Raw genomic sequence first — 17327 nt, forward strand, 5'->3', positions numbered from 1 at the left:
AAAAAAAAAAAAAAGAGTAAATGTCTTAAGATATCAAATCAGTCACTCTCCTGCTAAAAGCCTTACAGCAGGCCAGGCACAGTGGTTCATATCTGTAATCCCAGCACTTTGAGAGGCCAAGGTAGGTGGATCACTTGAGTCCAAGAGTTCAAGTGTAGCCTAGGCAACACGACGAAACCCCATCTCTACAAGAAAAAAAAAAAATGTTAGCCAGGCATGGTGGGCCTGTAGTCCCAGCTACTGGGGGGTTGAGACAGGAGGATCACTTGAGCCTAGGAGATGGCAGCTCCAGTTAGCCATGATCGCGCTACTGTACTTCAGCCTAGACGAGAGAACAAGACACTGTTTCAAAAAAAAACCCTACAATGGCTTACTTTTAAGATAAAATCTTAAAATGGCACTTAAGATTAAATCCAAACTTCATTTCATGATCTAAAAGCTCTGCCTATCTTTCCAACCCCACCTTATGGCAGTCTCCCCTCTTTTCACTATACTCTAGTAAATACTGATTGTCTTTCTTTTTTTTTTAGCTCAAAATGTTATCTGTTTCTTTTTTCCATAAGTTATTGGGGTACAGGTAGTATTTAGTTACATGGGTAAGTTCTTTAGTGGTGATTTGTGAGATTTTGGTGCACCCATCACCTAAGCAGTATACACTGCACCATATGTGTAGTCTTTTATCCCTCATCCCCCTCTCACACTTCCCCCCAAATCCCCAAAGCCGATTGTATCATTCTTATCCCTTTGCATATTCATAATTTAGCTCCCACATATCAGTGAGAACATATGATGTTTGGTTTTCCATTCCTGAGTTACTTCACTAAGAGTAATAGTCTCCAGTCTCATCCAGGTCACTGCAAATGCTGTTAATCCATTCCTTTTTATGGCTGAGTAGTATTACACACACACACACACACCACAGTTTCTTTATCCACTCATTGAGTGATAGGCATTTGGGTTGGTTCCATGATTTTGCAATTGTGAACTGTGCCGCTATAAACATGCGAGTGCAAGTATGTTTTTCATATAATGGCTTCTTTCTCTCTGGGTAGATACCCAGTAGTGGGATTGCTGGATCGAATAAATCGTAGTTCTCCTTTTAGTTCTTTAAGGAATCTCCACACCATTTTCCATAGTGGCTGTACTAGTTTTACCTTCCTACCAGCAGTGTAGAAGTGTTCCCTGTTCACCACATCCAAGCCAACATCTATTTTTTTTTTTTTATTTTTTAATTATGGCCATTCTTGAAGGAGTAAGGTGGTATCACATTGTGGTTTTGACTTGCATTTCCTTGATCATTAGTGATGCTGAGCATTTTTTCATATGTTTGTTGGTCATTTGTATATCTTTTTGAGAATTGTCTATTCATGTCCTTAGTTACTAGAACACACTAAGCTCTTTTCAGCCTCAAGGCCATTTCACATGCTGTTCCCTTTACCTAAACCACTTCCCCATTAATTACCTAGCTAGCTCCATCTTACTCTGAATAGCACTACCTTTTGAGGCAGACCCACACCATACTGTCAGAGTCCCTTGTTTTTTCCTTATGGCACTTATTGTATTTTATAATCATTTTATGTAGTTGTCTTTTTGTTGTCTACCAAACTAGAATATAAACTCCATAAAGGCAGAGACTAATTAGTTCAATTATTTATACTGTTAATTGTTATATTTCCCATGCCTGGCACAATAAATAATAGCTCTCAATAAACACTTGTGAATGAATGAAAGCCAGGTGTGACTGATTCCAAACAAACATTCTCTCCACTATATCATGCTGCCACCTTAAAGGATCTTAGAAATCATCTAGCCAAGTCTCTTGTTTTACAAATAAAAAACTGAAATCCAGAAAGACAAATGATTAGCCCAAGGTGACACAGAATTAACTGACAGAGCCACAGTGACCCCAGACGTTCTGATTTCTGAATCAGATTTTTTCTTAGACAGCACATGGCCTTATGCTAATAGGTGCATCCAAACTATACCTAAGAAATTTTCTGCAAGTATGAGGTGGCCAAAAATATCAGAAAAAAATTTTAACAAGCGTTTACAAACTAATATAAAACTAGAAAAAAATACAATTATAATGGTAGTATAGAATGCATTAGATTACCAAAATCTTTTACTAAATTGTTTTTAAAAGAAAAATTTGAGAATATAGACAAAATAGTCCTCTATTTTACATTATATAAATCATTTACTTCACAATATAAACAACATTTTATTTCATATGGATAATACATTCAGAATATGCCTGCTTAGAGAAATCATACATTTGCTGTTGTGGAAACAATAAATAAATAATAAAAAATTTAAAAAAGGAGAAATCATACTTTGTTCCTAAAAATTTAAGTTTTCTTAATAGCTAGTAACTCTAAAATTCATACAAGTATAAAATTTGCACAATGTTGAAACTAAACAAGAAACCAAGCAAAGTATCTAGCGTTAATAGATAAAAGATAAAAGAAGGAACAGCCAAACACAGGAATCCTACACTGCGTACTTCCAGAATTCAGTCACTGGTCTGCAAAACACTAAACCATGTACCAATTTACTCAATCTATGAAGCAATGCAGTCTACATTGCCACAACTACACTTCCCCAGCTCCTTCCACTCCTGCAGAACTCAAATCAGGTAGCTACTAAATCATCTCAAGTTGCTCCTGTCATGTGATGACCAATGGAGAAAACTGTGATCCAACTTTTCTTTGCCAAAAACGTTTTACTTCCCCACTAAGCACATGGTGTTCATACTCACGATTCTGCCCATGTGTGAATATGTTTTTTAATTTCCATAATAAAAAACTCGAAAAAATAACCTCCATCATGAACCACTTAATTGTTAAAAACATCTATGTCTCCATTTAACTCCTTCCTCATCTTCCAAAGAATTCTACATAATTTTTCAAAAGTATTAGAAATAATAAAATACAAATATTTTACTTTTAGCATTGCAACACTATTTATTACTGCAAATGATAATTAGTTGAGCTATCTTATAGTTCAAATAGGTTTATGTAGACTATCCTAGTGAACAAGAAATTATGTACAGCATTGTCGTATGGAAAAAAAAAAAAATCTGCTTCCATGGAACTTTTGTTTGATTTCCAACTTCCCTAAAATTACTAAACTTTCAAAGTTCTTTTCATACAATGTCATGTTGTTTTTCCCTCAGAAAAATTTCCCTCATAAGAAAGAGGTTATTATAAATACCTTTGTTATTTACCTACCAGTTGTTCCAAATGTTGTGTCTTTTAATTTTCATTAGGTCTTTTATGTCTACCAGATGTGTCTCTTGCTACTGCTCATTAGAATAAGCAAATTACCTCAGTATATACTGGACTTCTGTAGATTTCAAGGCTCTGATTTACAAGTTGTCATTTAGAATCTGGCAAAACAGTCCTGTTGGAAAAGTTTCAAAAAATAAATTTCAGTACTTTGGAGCCCTTTCCTACTCTAGAAACTAAAAAATCCTGTGTCAAACATAGATTAATGACCCACTATTAGAGCATATTACAGTGGAATGTTACTAAAAGCATGAGTAAATCATGTTTACCTTGTACAGTATGGGACCTGCTCCCATTCTGTTATGGAAAGCCTAAACCTGCATTGTCCAACAGGATAGCCAATAGCCACACGGGGCTCTTGGGTGCTAGAAATGTGACTAGCCTTAATTGAGAAGGGCTGTAGTATAAAGTACACACCAGATTTTTTAAGAATATAATCTAAAATATCTCTCATTAGTAATTTTTATAACTATATATTGAAATAATACTATTTTTGATATATTGGGTTCTAATACATTAGAAACATGAATTCTACCTGTTGCTTTTCACCGTTTTTAGTATGACTACTAGAAATTTTTAAATTACATACGTGATTCGCATTTGTGACTCAGATTATATTTATGTAGAATAGCACTGTCTTGCTATAATAAATAAGATTTTTACAGTTAAGTTAGTTTTTGGTGTTTTATTTTCCCCAAAGAAATAGTTTATGATTAATGTGTTGTGGATAGCCCATAGGAAGCAAGGTCCTTAATGAAAACTTAAACTTTCAATGAGAATTAGAAAGAAAAAAAGAGGAGTGGGGAATGAAAGAGGAACATAAACATTGTAGGAATAGATAATAAACATTAACTTCCTCTCTACTCAAAGCAAAAAGTACTATATATTCAAAAACATTGTAACAGCTAAATATGTTTATTATTATTAAAACACTGCTTAGCAAGGAAGTAAAAAACAGATAAAAACAATAGTTTAATGGTTTTGAAGTTTTACTTTTTTCCAACTACTCTCAGTTGAGGGAACAAAAATTAGCAAAAAATAAAAAAAAAATCAACTGCTTTTCCCTGTATCAAATGATAGGTGGTAAGAAATTCCGAAGTTCTAGTCTCCAAAGAATAGTACTATAATATTTTTTTAAATAAGCATCAGAGGCCAGGCATGGTGACTCATGCCTGCAATCCCAGCACTTTGGAAGGCCAAGGTGGGAGAATCAAGCATAGGCCAGGAGTTCAGGGACAGCCTAGCCAACATGGTGAAACCTCGTCTCTACTAAAAATACAAAAAATTATCCAGGCATGGTGGTGCATGCCTGTAATCCCAGCTACTTGGGAGGCTGAGGCCCAAGAATTGCTTCAGCCTGGGAAGCGGAGGTTGCAACAAACCGACATTGTGCCACTACAGTCTAGCCTGGGTGACAGAGCAAGACTCTGTCCGGAAAAAAAAAATGCATTAGTAGTCAGGTGTGGTGGTATGCACCTATAGTCCCAGCTACTAGGGAGACTGAGGCCAAAGGATCACTTGAGCTTAGGAGTTGGAGGCCAGCCTGGGCAACATAGAGAGAACCCATCTCTAAAACAAAACAAAAAAAGGCATTAGTAAAGCTGGTCAGTATCCATATATCATTTTCTTCTGAGAAAGTTCACTTGCTTCATATTAGTGATCATTTCATTTCAATGGTCATAAAGGAACAGTTCAAATTTTATGGTCTGAACATATGGGAGTATAAATTGGTACAAGCAGTTTGGAAAACCTTTTGGCATTATTATCTACTCCTAAGCATATCCCCAACAGTAACACATGCACATTTATATAAAAAATATATAAAAATGTTCATAGCAGCATCATTCATAATAAGTCAAAAACTGGAAACAACTCACATACCCATCGACAAATGAATTCATACAATGGCATACTATATAGAATAAAATGAACCAACCACTACTATAAAACAATAATGATTCTCATAAATATAACATTGTGTAAAGGAAGCTAGATATAAAAAATATACTGTATGATTCTATTTAAATAAAGCTCAAAAACAGAAAAAAAATTAATTTATGATCTTAAAAGTCAAGATAGTTACCTTTGAGGGGGTCATAGTAATTGGGAGGGAAGGAAGGAGTCAGTAGCACCGAAAATGTTTTATTTCTTGACCCAGGTAGTGGTTATATAGATATGTTCATTTTGTGATGAATGAGCTACATACGCTTAAGATTTGTATACTTTTCTGTATGTCTATTATGTTTTCATCAAAATATAATTCAAAAAATAAAATCTATGGTTATACTAAAATTTCATTTTGTATTATGAATTACAATATTTGAAATTAGGAATATTTTTGCTAAATTGTTTTTTAAATGTGGTTTTGTCCTTAAGATTACTTTCATATTTATTAAATTCATAGAATCACAGAGCATTACAGATGGAAGAAACTTAGAATAAACTAGTATGACTCTGTGAGAAGTTAGGTGACTTGGCCAAGATGATATCAATATCAGTAATGAGACTAAAATGTAGAACTTTCATATTATATTACAGAACTTTTTAAGTTTTTAATTTCAGAGAGTTAGACTCCATTAGAAAGAACTAAGATTTCTTCTGAAATCTTGATTTATAATGCTAAAAGAAAAAAATCTACAAGTCACCAAATGTTATTCATTTTTCTATTTCTTTGATAATAAAACAATGAATAAATCATAAAACAAGGAAGGGAAATCATTCTTGGCTGTTTGGAGAGGAACTTTATAAGAACTGGTAACCTATGTCCTTTGTATATCTTTTTGAAACTTATTCTTCATGAAGACAGATATAGAACATTTGTGTTCAATTACTGTATTAAAAAGAGAATAGTCTCAATACACACTACCCTCTTTCTCTTACTTTTTGCAGCTTGTTTGTAAACAAGTTTAGCAGTAGCACAATCAAGAAGTATTGATTCCTTCTAGAAATGCACCTACATTTGAGCTATTCACAATTCACAAAAATTCAAGGATATAACCACTTATTCTCCTCGTTTCCTTCAGACTTTAAAATATGGCAACTCTTCCTCTTTGTTTTTATTTATTTATTTTTATTATTTTTTTTTTAAGCTTTTCTTCTGGCTCAGAAACGTAAAATAAGCTATGGCAACATCCTTTATATCTGTTCTTTTCCTATTCTTCTTTTTTTTTTTCTTTTCCAACCATTTTGTTTTAGGGGAGGGAAAAGAAGGAGAGTTCTAAGAAAAGCTTTTTGTAACAGGTTCAAAAGTATAAAAGCCATTTCAAGCTCCAGACATTTGTAGCCTTTATTTCTTTAGTCCTTGAAAGGGCTTTTTAAATGTTAACAGCTAAGATAGGACTGCTTTCCTATACTGATGTTCCAGGCTTTATTTCCTTTGTAGTCTTGAGTTCTTCCCCATCCTCAATCCCCCAGTAACCTCCATGCAGGCTTCCTTTCCAAAACAAAACAAACAACAATTTTTTTAAAAAAATATTTCATTCCTCATGATACACATACAAGCAGACTTCTAAGATCTCATACACAATGGACACCTCTAATGATTTAGAGAATTAAAATATTTTGCTTGAATTTCTTCCATATTTGGTGATTTAATGTGCCCATTTATGCTTTCATTTCTAAAATAATAACATGTCACCTGCAAAGTTATTACAGCTAAAGTAGCTAACAAGAAGCTTTGTTGACCCCCTCTTCAGGAATGCTGAAATTTAATCTTCAAAAAATACCAGCCAAAACATGTTCATTTATGTATTTAAATTTTTTAATCAGTATGTACATATGATCCTGGTTCAGAAATAAATTGCATATATGCCAAGAAACAAGTGTGAAACACTGTATTCCAAGATCTTAATAGTGATTACTATTCCTGAGTGGTGAGATTATAAATGTTTTTATTTTTAAATTTTATTCTTGCTTCTGAATATATTTTAATTTATCTTCAGTGTACATGCATTGTTTGTGACAATGGAAAATATTACTCTTCATTTTAAAAAGAAATGCTGTTTTCTTATTTTTCAGCACATCATATAGGTACTTTTAAAACATCCACGTATATAGGCTGGATGTGGTGGCTCATGCCTGTAATCTCAGCACTCTGGGAAGTTAAGGTGGGTAGATTGCTTGAGCACAGGAGTTGAAGACCAACCTGGGCAACATGGCGAAACCTTTCTTCTATTTTTAAAATAAAAAAAGAGAGAGAGAGAGACAGAGACAGAGAGAGAGAAATCCAAAGGTATACATTTATAATTAACTACTTATATTACACAGGCACATAATTTTAAAATATAATTTCCAAAATTGTAAAATTATAAGTCATATAAATATAAAAACAGCATGAGTCAAAATGTTAAGTGTCAAGGAGTTTACTTAACTGAGTAATTAATGAGGAAACCAGTAAGTTAAAACCAATTCATTATAGAATTTGACTTACAGAAATTTGTATTCTCTACTGGATAAAGTCCATTTGCATTGCCAAGAATAGGAATCATTTACATTGTTATGGGCCAAAATCATTTGCATCCTTTTCAGATGTATAAAATTTCTCTTTTATCCCTACAGAGTTGTAAAATAGCCTAGTCAATCAAAGATGATCAAAAGTACACACTCATTTAGAATCAAATAATCCCTGGAGAGTCCCTACACATTCAGCATTCCCCTGAAAGAAAACCCGGTTATCAGTTTTGCCTGCTTCCAAGTTTTTGACAAATTTTCTTGATATAATTTACTAATTAGTAAACATGGTTTCTTATGTATCACCTAGAAATGTTTAGTAAAGTTTTCTGTACCTTGATATAATCAAGGCATATCAGAGAATATTTGATAGTATAAACTAGGTTAGTATAAACTTTAGAAACTTCACACCAGGCCAGGTACAGTGGCTCACACCTGTAATGCCAACATTTTGGGAGGCCAAGGCTGGAGGATCACTTGAGTCCAGGAGTTCAAGGCTAGCCTGGGTAACATAGTGAGATCTCACCTCTACAAAGAATAAACAAAATTAGCCATGCAAGGTGGTATGTGCTTGTAGTCCAGCTACTAAGGAGGCTGAGGTGGGAGGATTGCTTGATCCCAGGAGGTAGAGGCTGCACCACGGCACCCCAGCCTGGGCAACAGAACAAAACTGTCTCAAAAAACAAAAAAAACAAACAAACAAAAACACTTTATACTAGTTTAAATCATGGAACATTAGTAAATTATAAAAACATAATGAAATACTGATATATGAAATAGGAAATACTGCATAAAATATGAGTAATTTTTATGTATGCAATATAAAAACATAATCACAAACAAAACACCCATGAGGAAACAAGCTGTCAAACAAAATATGATCAACTTTGAGTTTTCCTATCAGCAACTTTTCGAAGTTGAGAAAATTTTAAGGGATAAAACCTTAAAACTGGGCCGGGCGCGGTGGCTCAAGCCTGTAATCCCAGCACTTTGGGAGGCCGAGACGGGCGGATCACGAGGTCAGGAGATCAAGACCATTCTGGCTAACACGGTGAAACCCCGTCTCTATTAAAAAAACACAAAAAACTAGCCGGGCGTGGTGGCGGGCGCCTGTAGTCCCAGCTACTCGGGAGGCTGAGGCAGGAGAATAGCATAAACCCAGGAGGCGCAGCTTGCAGTGAGCTGAGATCTGGCCACTGCACTCCAGCCTGGGCGACAGAGCAAGACTCCGTCTCAAAAAAAAAAAAAAAAAAAATCTTAAAACTAAGAAAAGTCCAGTAACATCTTCCTGGTGAACCACAAAGGGACTATACTGAGGAGACCCCCAACTCAAAGGAAATAGACTGTAGCACCAATTGGCCAACTTTAGGTAAGTAGTGGGGTACATTTTACCCAGGTGAGGGACAGCGTTGGGCCTGGGGCCCAACTTAGGACAATCTCCCCTAAGATAGAGAAGGTTAAAGGCCCTTTTAATAAAAGGCAAGGACACTTGATTAAACTTAGGTTCAAGGCCCAACTTAGGAAGCTTAGAGTCCTTCCTAAGATTTAGGGTGTTAGAGGTCCCACTTAGAAAAGTCTATATTGGCTAAAAATGGATTTGGCACTATGGGATGCTAACCACTATTCTCTTTGGATTAATCTGCCTTGCACTCTTTGCTGATGGCTATGGGTGACAGAATTAGGTATATACAAGATCATGGGACATGGGGAACTTTTTTTCTTCCCCAAGGGGGAAACTTGAGAGCTGATGGGTCTGCTGGAAAAGATCCCTTCACAACTGACAAGCAGCCGCCTGAATTTTGATTCAGTGTCACTGCAATGAGTGGGTCTTTCTCTAGCCTCCCTGAGCTCTCTACCTTCCCTGTTCCATGCAGGCAATGCTTCTCTCTCTCTGTCTTTCCTGCCAGCCATGTGAAGAATTGCCTGCTTCCCCTTTGCCTTTCACCATGATTGTAAGTTTCCTGAGGTCTCCCCAGCCATGCCTCTTGTATAGCCTGCAGAACTGTGAGTCAATTAAACCCATTTTCTTCATTAATTACGCACTTTTAAGTAATTCTTTATAGCACTGTGATAATGAAATAATATATAAAATTGCACAAATGGAACAGAATAGAGCCCAGAAATAAGGCTGCACATCTACAACCATCTGATCTTTGACAAAGCTGACAAAAACAAGCAATGGGGAAAAGACTCCCTATTCAATAAATGGTGCCGGGATAACTAGTTAGTCATATGCAGAAGATGGAAGCTGGACCCCTTCCTTACACAAAAATAAACTTAAGATGGATAAAAGACTTAAATGTAAAACCAACAACTATAAAAACCCTGAAAGACAACCTAGGCAATACCATCCTGGACATAAGAACAGGTAAAGATTTCATGACAAAGCCACCAAAAGCAATCACGACAAAAGTAAAAATTAATAAACTTAAGAAATTCCACACTGCAAAAAAACACTATATCAATAGAATAAATGGACAACCTACAGAATGGGAGAAAGTATTTCCAAACTATGCATCTGACAAAGGTCTAATATCTAGCATCTACAAGAAACTTAAACAATTTAAACAAATTTACAAGACAGAAACAAACAACCCCATTAAAAAGGGCAATGGGCAGGGTGCAGTGGCTGATACCTGTAATCCCAGCACTTGGGAGGCCAAGGAAGGAGGATCTGATGTCAGGAGTTCAAGAACAGCCTGGCCAACATGGTGAGACCCTGTCTCTACAAAAATACAAAAATTAGCTGGGTGTGGTAGCACATGCCTTTAATCCCAGCTACTTGGGAGGCTGAGACAGAAGAATCACTTGAACCCAGGAGGCAGAGGCTGCAGTGAGCCAAGATCATACCACTGCACTCCAGCCTGTATGACAAAGTGAAACTTTGTCTCAAAAAAAAAAAAAAAGAAAAAAGGCAAAGGACATGAAATGACACTTCTCAAAAGAAAACATACATGCAGCCAATGAGCATATGGAAAAAAGCTCAATGTCACTATCATTAGAGAAATGCACATCAAAACCACAATGAGATACCATCTCACACCAGTCAAAATGGCTGTTACTAAAAAGTAAAAAACAATAGATGCTGGCACGGTTGCAGAGAAAAGGGAACACCTATATACTGTTGGTGGGAGTGTAACTTAGTTCAACCATTGTGGAAAGCAGTATGGCAATTCCTCAAAGAGCTAAAAGGAGAACTACCATTCAATCCAGGAATCCCATTACTGGGTATACACCCAAAGGAATATAAATCACTCTACCATAAGACACATACACACAAATGTTTATTGCAGCACTCTTCACAGTAGCAAAGACATGGAATCAACCTAATTGTCCATCAATTATAGATTGGATAAAGAAAATATAGTACATAGACACCATGGAATAGTATGAAGTCATAAAAAAGGATGAGATCATGTCTTTTGCGGGAATATGGATAGAGTTGGAGGCCATTATCCTTAGCAAACTAACGCAGGAACAGAAAACCAAATACCACATGTTCTCACTTATAAGAAGCATCTAAATGATAAGAACCTATGAACACAAAAAAGGAAACAACAGACACTGGGGACTTCTTGAGGGGGGAAAGGTGGGAGGAGCAAATGGAACCGAGAAGATAACTATTGGATACTGGGTTTAATACCTAGGTGATGAGATAATATATGCAACAAACTTCTGTGGCATGTGTTTACCTATGTAATAAACCTTCACATGTACCCCCAAACCTAAAATGAAAGTTAAAAAGAAAAAGAAAAAAAAACTGAGAAAAGTCCATCTACAGCAAGGTGCAATAGCTCACACCTGTAATCCTAGCACTTTGGGAAGCTGAGGCGGGCAGATCACTTAAGGCCAGGAGTTGGAGACCAGCCTGGCCAACATGGTGAAGCCCCATCTCCACTAAAAATACAAAAATTAGCCCGGCATGGTGGTGGGGGCCTGTGATCCCAGCTACTTGAACCTGGGAGGCAGAAGTTGCAGTGAGTCAAGACTGAGCCACTACATTCCAGCCTGGGTGACAGAGAGAGACTCCAACTCAAAAAATAAAAAAGAAAGAAAAGTCCATCCACTCAATTTTTCCCCTTTCCCCTCTCAACTAAGAAATGATTGCCGTTATTTGAATTTTACAATGGAACAATGAAATCCAAATCACAGAAGCATAGTCTGATGAAGAAACTTGAGGCCCAAATAATTTCTGTGACTCTCTGAAGTCTCAAAAACCACTGATTCAACAATACTAGTTTGTATACAAATTATAATTCACATTTGTACTATATTACATAAAACTGGGCCTTAAACATAAAAGTAATTTTTAAATTACTGAATACAATAACTAATTAGTTAATTGATACACACAAGCACATTGAGGGAATACTTGGATTTTTAGACTGTTGTCTTGAAAGAGAATAAATCTCCTTTCTTGGAGGTAAGCATCCCAAATTTGCAGAAAATTGATTATTTGCAATTTTTCACTCAATAAACATGTATACCATGCGTGAATTAACTCTGTGTAGCAGCATAACATAGTGATTAAGAGCATAAACACTTAGAGCCAGACTAGGCCATCAGCTCTACTACTTCAGCTCTGCCTCAGTTTCCTGATCTGTAAAACGGATAATAATAGTACGTAACAAATGTAAAGCATATGTAAGGAACAAACTGGGCACAAAGTAAGCATTACCAACATGTTTGTCAAGTTTGTGGTTCCAAAAAATGTGGTCTTCATTCAGAATGACTGTAGGCTTTAAAAAAAAACAAACAAACAAATAAAGAGGGACAATAAAATGTGGTCCTCAGACCAGTAGCATCAACATCTGAGAATTTGTTAGAAATGTAAATCTGGGGACTCATCAGAGACCTACTAAATCAGAAACTCTGGGATAGGGCTCAGCAATCTAAGCTTAAACAAAACATCTATCAGTTGATTCCAATGCCCATTAACGTTTGGGAACCATTGCTGCAAATTAATAGGATTTTATCTCTTCCTCTCCAGACTTTAGTGCATGTGTGTGTATATATATTCATTAGTATACTTGGTGTTTTGCACATCTCATCTTTTGTCATAAAACTACTGAAATATAGTTTCAACACTGAAGGTAACTTCACACCCATTAGGATGGTTATAATAAAAAAGATGATGACAAATGTTGGCAATGATGTGGAAAAACTGAACTCTTTATACACTGTTGATGGGAATGTAAAATAGTACAGCCACTTTGGAAAACAGTCTGACAGTTCCTCATAAGGTTAAATATAGAGTAACCATATGATCCAGCAATTCCACTCCTAGACATATATTCACAAGAATTGGAAACAAAGTCATACAAAAATCTCTTCTACATAAATGTTCATTGCAGCATTACTCATAATAGCAAAAAAGTGGAAACAACCCAAATGCCTATCAACTGATGAATGAACAAACCAAATACAGTATATCCATAAAATGGAATCTGATTCAGCCATAAAAAGGAATGAAGTACTGATACATTCAACAATATGGGTGAACCTTAAAAACATGCCAAGTGGCTGGGCACAGTGACTCATGCCTATAATCCCAACACTTTGGAAGGCCAAAGCGGGTGGATCCCTTGAACCCAGGAGTTAGAGATCAGTGTGGACAACATGGTGAAACCTTTTCTCTACAAAAACAATACAAAAATTAGCTGGGTGTGGTGGTGCACACCTACAGTCCCAGCTACTGAGGAGGCTGAGACAGAGGTTGCAGTGAGCAGAGATCGTGTCACTGCACTCCAGCCTGAATGACAGAGTGAGACCCTGTCTTAAAAAAAGAAAAAAAAAATGCTAAGTGAAACGAACCAGTCACAAAAGACCACATATTGTATGATTCCATTTATATGAAATGGCTAGAAGAGGCAAATATAGAGAGAAAGGAAGTAGATTAGTGGTTGCCTGGGGTTGGGGGAGATGAGAGGAAAACAAGGAGGAGGGATGGCTAACAGGTGCAGAGTTTCTTTTTTTCTCTCTCTATTTTTCCTCATTTGGATGAAGAAAGAAAAATTCAGTTAGCTAAGGATTGAAGTCAACTAAATTTCAATTAATTGAAATGTTAGGAAAATTAAGTGTTTTTTATTTATACATGTTATAGTATTACTAATAGATGAATTTTTTAGAAAATTAGAATTTTTAGCACATCCTTAGAATAACTTCTTGTTCTGTATTAATTTTAGATTTTTGAAACATGAATATTAAATATAAAGTTAATTGTTTTAAATTTTTTAGTTAATGACCACCAAAAACAATACCTCCCTTCCTATTTGAACTGTCTTAAAATTCAGAGTTAAATTTAAACTTCAGCTGGGAAAAGGTCTATTTCAGGTTCTTCTAATATCTACCTCAGGTATAAAATTTCTTTTGAGGGTGATGAAAATGTTGTAAAATCAATAGTGATGGCTGTGCATGGTGGCTCATGCCTATAATCCCAGTACTTTGGGAGGCCAAGGCGGGAGGATTACTTGAGGTCAGGAGTTCAAGACCAGCCTGGCCAACATGGTGAAACCCCGTCTGTACTAAAAATACAAAAATCAGCTGGGCATGGTAGTACATGCCTGTAATCCCAGCTACCCAGCTACGAGGAGGCTGGGGCACAAGAATCGCTTGAACCCGGGAGGCAGAGGTCGCAGTGAGCTAAGATCATGCCACTGCACTCCAGCCTGGGTGACAGAGTGAGACTCTGTCTCAAAAATAAATAAATAAATAAATACAATCAATAGTGATGGTTGCACAGCTCTGTGACTACATTAAAAAACATGTAATTGTATACTTTAAATAGGTGAATTACATAGTATGTAAATTATACCAAAAATAAAAGTTATTATTTAAAAAGCTTAAAGGCATATGCTAAGATATTATTATTGATGGAAAATACATGTGATATAACAATTTATGCAATAACAATAATCTATATTTAAAACTCTAAATTGTATTACCTGGAAGTCAGGGAGGGAAGAACAGGGCAAAAGTAAAGGTTCCAAATTATTCACAAATATAGTGACTGATGAGACACTCAGATATTGCTTTACTCTTGATTAGAGCAAAAATTAAAATATAACCATTGAAAACAAAGTATTAAGACCAAAATGTAATATTCTCAAAATCACTAGAATAAAGAGACCAGAAGGAATTATGCTTAGATGTTAACTGTGACAACCTCAGAACTATGGCATTACTAAGTGATTTTATTTCCTTTTCATATTTTTATTTTCCATGTCTTTTCCAATGACTTATTTTATTTTTGTGTGAGTCTGCTTATCTTTGTGACCCTGACTTTTCTAAAATCCAATTTTACTTACTTGTGTATTCACTTACGGTTAAATTTTTAGTTAATATATTCAGATAATTCAAAGTTCAAAAGACAGAAAAAGCATAGTGAAAAATCTCCTTGCTACCAGTACACCTAGCCCCCACCTACCACTACTCCAACCATGGAGTCTAAAACTGTGATCAGTTTCTTGGATATTTTTGGGGAAATATGTCATGAATATACATTGATTATTTTAATACAGACACAATTTAATATATCTACTTCACTTTATTTGCTACACTCACCTTGCTTTTTTTTTTTTTTTTTTTTTTTTTTTTTTTTTGAGACGGAATCTCAGAGTCTCGCTCTGTCACCCAGGCTGGAGTGCAGTGGCCGGATCTCAGCTCACTGCAAGCTCTGCCTCTCAGGTTCACGCCATTCTCCTGCCTCAGCCTCCTGAGCAGCTGGGACCACAGGTGCCCGCCACCTCGCCCAGCTAGTTTTTTGTATTTTTTAGTAGAGACGGGGTTTCACCATGTTAGCCAGGATGGTCTCAATCTCCTGACCTCATGATCCACCCATCTCGGCCTCCCAGAGTGCTGGGATTACAGGCTTGAGCCACCGCACCCAGCCGCTTTTTTTTTTTTTTTTTCCTGGAGACTGCCCCATATCAGTACCTACAGAGCTTCATCTTTCTTTTCAATGGCTACATAGTATTCCACTGTGTGGATGTAACATAATGTAACATAATTTATTTAGCCAGTCTCATGCTGACATAATACTTTTTTTTTTTTTTTTTGAGACGGAATCTCAGAATCTCGCTGTGCTGACCAGGCTAGAACGCAACGGTGTGATCTTAGCTCACAGAAGCCTTGACCTCCCAGGATCAGGCAATTTTTGTGCCTCAGCCTCCTGAGCAGCTGGGACTATAGGCATATGCCACAACACCCAGCAATTTTTATTTTTTTATTTTTTTGTATTTTTAGTAGAGATGAGGTTTTACCATCTTTGCAGGCTAGTCTCGTATTCCTTACCTCAAGGAATCTGCCAACCTCGGCCTCCCAAAGTGCTGGGATTACAGACATGAGACACCGTGCGCAGCGCCATATTACTTTTGTAACTGACAAGAACAACACAGGAATGTTAGGGGAAATTTTATCCAGTTTTCTTTTTTAACTTTTTTCAACTTCATATGCTCTGGATCAGTGTTTATTATTTGAATTTTCTTTTTCAAAAAGGATTATTACCCACTAATTTAAACTCATAGCTTCTCTTTGACAATACCAATTGGAATATTGCTGCTTTATGTATATACAGACTTTATGGCCAGAACAAAAGATATACATCTGGGTGGAGACCACCTCAGCACCGCAAAGCCACTATAGCCAGACTGCCTCTCTAGATTCCTCCACCCTGGGCAGGGCATTTGTGAAAGAAAGACAGCAGCCCCAGTCAGGGGCTTATAGATAAAATTCCTATCTCCCTGGGACAGAAAACCTGGGGAAAGGGGCGTCTGTGGGCACAGCTGCAGCAGACTTAAATGTTCCTGCCTGCTGGCTCTGAGGAGAGCAGCAGATCTCCCAGCATAGGACTTGAGCCCTGCTAAGGGACAGATTGCCTCCTCAAGTGGGTCCCTGACCCCAGTGCCTCTTGAGCAGGAGACAGCTCCTAGCAGGGATCAACGGACACCCCACACAGGAGAGCTCTGACTGGCATCTGGCAGGTGCCCCTCCAGCATGAAGCTTCCAGAGGAAGGATCAGGCAGAAGTCTTTGCTGTTCTGCAGCCTCTGCTGGTGATAGCCAGGCAAACAGGGTCTGGAGTGGACCTCCAACAAATACCAGGAAACCTGTAGCAGAGGGGCCTGACTGTTAGAAGGAAAACTAACAAACACAAAGGAATAGCATCAACATCAACAGAAATGACTTCCACACAGAAACCCCATCCGAAGGTCACCAACATCAAAGACAAAAGGTAGACAAATCCACAAAGATGAGGAAAAACCAGTGCAAAAATGCTGAAAATTCCAAAAACCAGAACATCTCTTTTCCTCCAAAGGATCACAACTTCTGGCCAGCATGGGAACAATCCTGGATGGAGAATGAGTTTCACGAACTGACAGAAGTAGGCTTCAGAAGGTTGGTAATAACAAGCTCCTCCGAGCTAAAGGAGAATGTTCTAACCCAATGCAAGGAAGCTAAGAACCTTAAAAAAAGGTTAGAGGAATTGCTAACTAGAATAAACAGTTTAGAGAAGAACATAAATGAATGGATGGAGCTGAAAAACACAGCACAAAAACTTTGTGAAGCATACACAAGTATTAATGGCCAAATT

The 17327-nt window shown here is 36.8% G+C and overlaps 1 long non-coding RNA gene across 1 annotated transcript in view; it reads right to left on the reverse strand.

Annotated features, from left to right (window-relative positions):
- LOC105508561 overlaps positions 1–17327 on the reverse strand; it is a 103486-nt gene that overhangs the window by 76603 nt on the left and 9556 nt on the right. Inside the window, exon 3 of the long non-coding RNA XR_001001293.1 lies at positions 3327–3402. This is a non-coding gene — a long non-coding RNA (uncharacterized LOC105508561). The remainder of the gene's footprint in view (positions 1–3326; positions 3403–17327) is intronic.

Source organism: Colobus angolensis, unplaced genomic scaffold, assembly GCF_000951035.1.
Source record: "Colobus angolensis palliatus isolate OR3802 unplaced genomic scaffold, Cang.pa_1.0 Scaffold164, whole genome shotgun sequence".
NCBI classification, from domain to species: domain Eukaryota; kingdom Metazoa; phylum Chordata; class Mammalia; order Primates; family Cercopithecidae; genus Colobus; species Colobus angolensis.